A 5,515-nucleotide genomic window follows, 5' to 3' on the forward strand; every position below is an offset into this window, starting at 1 on the left:
TGACACCGCCAAGTATATGTATGGGGGGGGGGGGGAAGTGACACCGCCAAGTATATGTATGAGAAGGGGGAAGAGAAGTGACACCGCCAAGTATATGTATGAGGGGGGGGAGTGACACCGCCAGGTATATGTATGGAGGAGGGGGAGAGGGGAATGTGTATGCAGACAAGCAGGAGGGAGGGGGGATTAGAGAAGTGACACCGCCAGTTGCATGTATACAGAAAAATAACAACAGGACGTAAGTGAAAATAATGTCCAATAGAAAAGTGCAAGAAACTGAATAGAACGGAGTCGATCAATTCTCCTGCGTCCAGCGCGGCCGCCATACAGCGAGAAAGGGAAATTTATTCCATCAAAAAAATGGAAAAAGCGCCGAGGTTTGGATCCTCTCCAGGATCTCTCACTTTACGGCGTGCTGCACTGGCTGTACATCTCATGACAGATAAGACGCTCACCGGGACAGCGCGCACAGCAGGGCAGATTTTCACCACACTGGGGCTATTGCGCGGACGCCTCGTAGCGGGATCCACGTTCGCTCTCTTATATGGCGGCTTCACCCACTGCTCAGTGTCGCCTCTCGGCGCCGCGCCTTGGAACACGGAGGGAACGGCGTCTCTCTTCAGGGTCTTGCGCAGCCCGCCGGGACGTAACAATCTTCTGTGAAGTGTTCGGAGCAGATCCGGTAGCGGTCGCCTCTTTTGGCCTCCAGGATCTTCTCGGCGGTGTCCTCCATGTCGCCGATCTCCTGCCCGCTCTGCCGGATACACAGCAGCCACGTCCGGATCTTATCCAACCGGTTCGGGAAGACGTGGAAGATGACGCTGGGCGAAACCTTCTTCCTGCCCGAAGAGGAGCAGCGCTGGACGAAACACCGCGGCATCTTACTCCTGCGGGGAGAGGAGACAACGTAACACCGGGGACTGCAGGAGGGGGAACATGTGACCCGACCTCCCCCCCGCTGACCCGCAACCATCCTGTGACCCCCTGACCTCCCTCACTGACCCCCGACCTCCACCCCTGACCACCCTCACTGACCCCTGACCTCCACCCCTGACCACCCTCACTGACCCCTGACCTCCACCCCTGACCTCCCTCACTGATCCCTGACCTCCCCCCGCTGACCCGTAACCATCCTCACTGACCCCTGACCTCCCCCCCGCTGACCCGCAACCATCCTGTGACCCCTGACCTCCCTCACTGACCCCCGACCTCCACCCCTGACACCACCCTCACTGACCCCCGACCTCCACCCCTGACCTCCCTCACTGACCCCTGACCTCCACCCCTGACCTCCCTCACTGACCCCTGACCTCCCCCCGCTGACCCGCAACCACCCTCACTGACCCCTGACCTCCCTCACTGACCCCTGACCTCCCTCACTGACCCCCAACCTCCACCACTGACCTCCCTCACTGACCCCTGACCTCCCCCCCGCTGACCCCCCAACCACCCTCACTGACCCCAGACCACCACCACTGACCCCGACCTCCCCCCGCTGACCCGCAAACACCCTCACTGACCCCCGACCTCCCTCACTGACCCCCTCCTCCCCCCTCACTGACCCTCGATCTGTGGAAGACTTCTTCATCAGGTGCGGTCACAGACGACCCAGGAGAGGCCGAGGGGTCAGAGGTCGTCAGGAGAAGGAGACAAAGAGAAGAACAACGAGGACCTGAGGGAAGAAATCACCAGTACATCAGCAACACATCTCACCGCCCTGCAGAGCATTACACCCCTGTCCTGTCAGCAACACATCTCACCACCCTGCAGAGCATTACACCCCTGTCCTGTCAGCAACACATCTCACCACCCTGCAGAGCATTACACCCCTGTCCTGTCAGCAACACATCTCACCACCCTCTGCAGAGCATTACACCCCTGTCCTGTCAGCAACACATCTCACCACCCTCTGCAGAGCATTTCACCCCTCTCCTGTCAGCAACACATCTCACCACCCTCTGCAGAGCATTCCACCCCTCTCCTGTCAGCAACACATCTCACCACCCTCTGCAGAGCATTTCACCCCTCTCCTGTCAGCAACACATCTCACCGCCCTCTGCAGAGCATTCCACCCCTCTCCTGTCAGCAACACATCTCACCACCCTCTGCAGAGCATTCCACCCCTCTCCTGTCAGCAACACATCTCACCGCCCTCTGCAGAGCATTCCACCCCTCTCCTGTCAGCAACACATCTCACCGCCCTCTTCAGAGTATTACCCCCCTCTCCTGCCTCCTCCCTCTGCAGAGTATTACCCCCCTCTCCTGCCTCCTCCCTCTGCAGAGTATTACCCCCCTCTCCTGCCTCCTCCCTCTGCAGAGTATTACCCCCCTCTCCTGCCTCCTCCCTCTGCAGAGTATTACCCCCCTCTCCTGCCTCCTCCCTCTGCAGAGTATTACCCCCCTCTCCTGCCTCCTCCCTCTGCAGAGTATTACCCCCCTCTCCTGCCTCCTCCCTCTGCAGAGTATTACCCCCCTCTCCTACCTCCTCCCTCTGCAGAGTATTACCCCCCTCTCCTGCCTCCTCCCTCTGCAGAGCATTCCACCCCTCTCCTGTCAGCAACACATCTCACCGCCCTCTGCAGAGCATTCCACCCCTCTCCTGTCAGCAACACATCTCACCGCCCTCTGCAGAGTATTACCCCCCTCTCCTGCCTCCTCCCTCTGCAGAGTATTACCCCCCTCTCCTGCCTCCTCCCTCTGCAGAGTATTACCCCCCTCTCCTGCCTCCTCCCTCTGCAGAGTATTACCCCCCTCTCCTGCCTCCTCCCTCTGCAGAGTATTACCCCCCTCTCCTGCCTCCTCCCTCTGCAGAGTATTACCCCCCTCTCCTGCCTCCTCCCTCTGCAGAGTATTACCCCCCTCTCCTGCCTCCTCCCTCTGCAGAGTATTACCCCCCTCTCCTGCCTCCTCCCTCTGCAGAGTATTACCCCCCTCTCCTGCCTCCTCCCTCTGCAGAGTATTACCCCCCTCTCCTGCCTCCTCCCTCTGCAGAGTATTACCCCCCTCTCCTGCCTCCTCCCTCTGCAGAGTATTACATCCCTCTCCTGCCTCCTCCCTCTGCAGAGTATTACATCCCTCTCCTGCCTCCTCCCTCTGCAGAGTATTACATCCCTCTCTTGTCCCCTCCATCTGCAGAGTATTACACCCCTCTCCTGTCCCCTCCCTCTGCAGAGTATTACACCCCTCTCCTGTCCCCTCCCTCTGCAGAGTATTACACCCCTCTCCTGTCCCCTCCCTCTGCAGAGTATTACACCCCTCTCCTGTCCCCTCCATCTGCAGAGTATTACATCCCTCTCCTGTCCCCTCCATCTGCAGAGTATTACATCCCTCTCCTGTCCCCTCCATCTGCAGATTATTACACCCCTCTCATGTCTCCTCCCTCTGCAGAGTATTACACCCCTCTCCTGCCCCCTCCCTCTGCAGAGTATTACACCCCTCTCCTGTCTCCTCCATCTGCAGAGTATTACCCCCCTCTCCTGCCTCCTCCCTCTGCAGAGTATTACCCCCCTCTCCTGCCTCCTCCCTCTGCAGAGTATTACACCCCTCTCCTGTCTCCTCCCTCTGCAGAGTATTACACCCCTCTCATGTCTCCTCCCTCTGCAGAGTATTACACCCCTCTCTTGTCTCCTCCATCTGCAGAGTATTACCCCCCTCTCCTGCCTCCTCCCTCTGCAGAGTATTACACGCCTCTCCTGCCTCCTCCCTCTGCAGAGTATTACCCCCCTCTCCTGCCTCCTCCCTCTGCAGAGTATTACCCCCCTCTCCTGCCTCCTCCCTCTGCAGAGTATTACCCCCCTCTCCTGCCTCCTAACTCTGCAGAGTATTACCCCCCTCTCCTGCCTCCTCCCTCTGCAGAGTATTACACCCCTCTCCTGCCTCCTCCCTCTGCAGACTATTACACCCCTCTCCTGCCTCCTCCCTCTGCAGAGTATTACACCCCTCTCCTGTCCCCTCCCTCTGCAGAGTATTACACCCCTCTCCTGCCTCCTCCCTCTGCAGAGTATTACACCCCTCTCCTGCCTCCTCCCTCTGCAGAGTATTACACCCCTCTCCTGTCCCTCCCTCTGCAGAGTATTACACCCCTCTCCTGCCTCCTCCCTCTGCAGAGTATTACACCCCTCTCCTGCCTCCTCCCTCTGCAGAGTATTACACCCCTCTCCAGCCTACTCCCTCTGCAGAGTATTACATCCCTCTCCTGTCCCCTCCATCTGCAGAGTATTACACCCCTCTCCTGTCCCCTCCATCTGCAGAGTATTACACCCCTCTCCTGTCCCCTCCATCTGCAGAGTATTACACCCCTCTCCTGTCCCCTCCATCTGCAGAGTATTACACCCCTCTCCTGTCCCCTCCATCTGCAGAGTATTACACCCCTCTCCTGTCCCCTCCATCTGCAGAGTATTACACCCCTCTCCTGTCCCCTCCATCTGCAGAGTATTACACCCCTCTCCTGTCCCCTCCATCTGCAGAGTATTACACCCCTCTCCTGTCCCCTCCATCTGCAGAGTATTACCCCCCTCTCCTGTCTCCTCCCTCTGCAGAGTATTACACCCCTCTCCTGCCTCCTCCCTCTGCAGAGTATTACACCCCTCTCCTGTCCCCTCCATCTGCAGAGTATTACACCCCTCATGTCTCCTCCATCTGCAGAGTATTACACCCCTCTCCTGTCTCCTCCCTCTGCAGAGTATTACACCCCTCTCCTGCCTCCTCCCTCTGCAGAGTATTACACCCCTCTCCTGTCTCCTCCCTCTGCAGAGTATTACATCCCTCTCCTTTCTCCTCCATATGTATCTCACCCCTGCAGACTATCGCACCACACACCCCTCATTTACATAGTATGAGGCCCCGCCCCTCCCGGTACGTACACCTCCGATCTCAGGCCGGAGCTCGCGCCCTGCTCTCCGTTGATCTCCTCCGGTGGCTCCGCCTCCTTCTTCACCTCTCACCGGAATTCCGGGTCACGCAGCCGCCGTACTCAGTCACATGTCCCCCTCCAACCAATGAGCAGCTGCGCCCCGATCTCTGGGCTCGTCATCAGTCACGTGTCACATGGGGGAGGAGCCTGCGGTGTCCTTTGTGTCCTGACTGAATAAAGACCCCAAAATATATAGAGCTAGAGGACCCCCATAATATATAGAGAGAGGACCCCCATAATATATAGAGAGATAGAGGACCCCCATAATATATACAGAGATAGAGGACCCCCATAATATATACAGAGACAGAGGACCCCCATAATATATACAGAGATAGAGGACCCCCATAATATATACAGAGATAGAGGACCCCCATAATATATACAGAGATAGAGGACCCCCATAATATATACAGAGATAGAGGACCCCCATAATATATACAGAGATAGAGGACCCCCATAATATATACAGAGATAGAGGACCCCCATAATATATATAGAGATAGAGGACCCCCATAATATATACAGAGATAGAGGACCCCATAATATATACATAGATAGAGGACCCCATAATATATACAGAGATAGAGGACCCCCATAATA

At 57.1% G+C, this 5,515-nt stretch overlaps 1 long non-coding RNA gene across 1 annotated transcript; it reads right to left on the reverse strand.

Annotated features, from left to right (window-relative positions):
* Positions 1 to 149: 149 nt before the first annotated feature.
* Positions 150 to 5,010, reverse strand: LOC130335584 (uncharacterized). Its single transcript, XR_008877188.1, has 3 exons — positions 4,863 to 5,010; positions 1,563 to 1,672; positions 150 to 887 (listed from the first exon to the last, which is right to left on the reverse strand). It is a non-coding gene; the product is annotated as an uncharacterized LOC130335584 (long non-coding RNA).
* Positions 5,011 to 5,515: the final 505 nt, after the last annotated feature.

Source organism: Hyla sarda, unplaced genomic scaffold (genome assembly GCF_029499605.1).
Source record: "Hyla sarda isolate aHylSar1 unplaced genomic scaffold, aHylSar1.hap1 scaffold_452, whole genome shotgun sequence".
NCBI classification, from domain to species: domain Eukaryota; kingdom Metazoa; phylum Chordata; class Amphibia; order Anura; family Hylidae; genus Hyla; species Hyla sarda.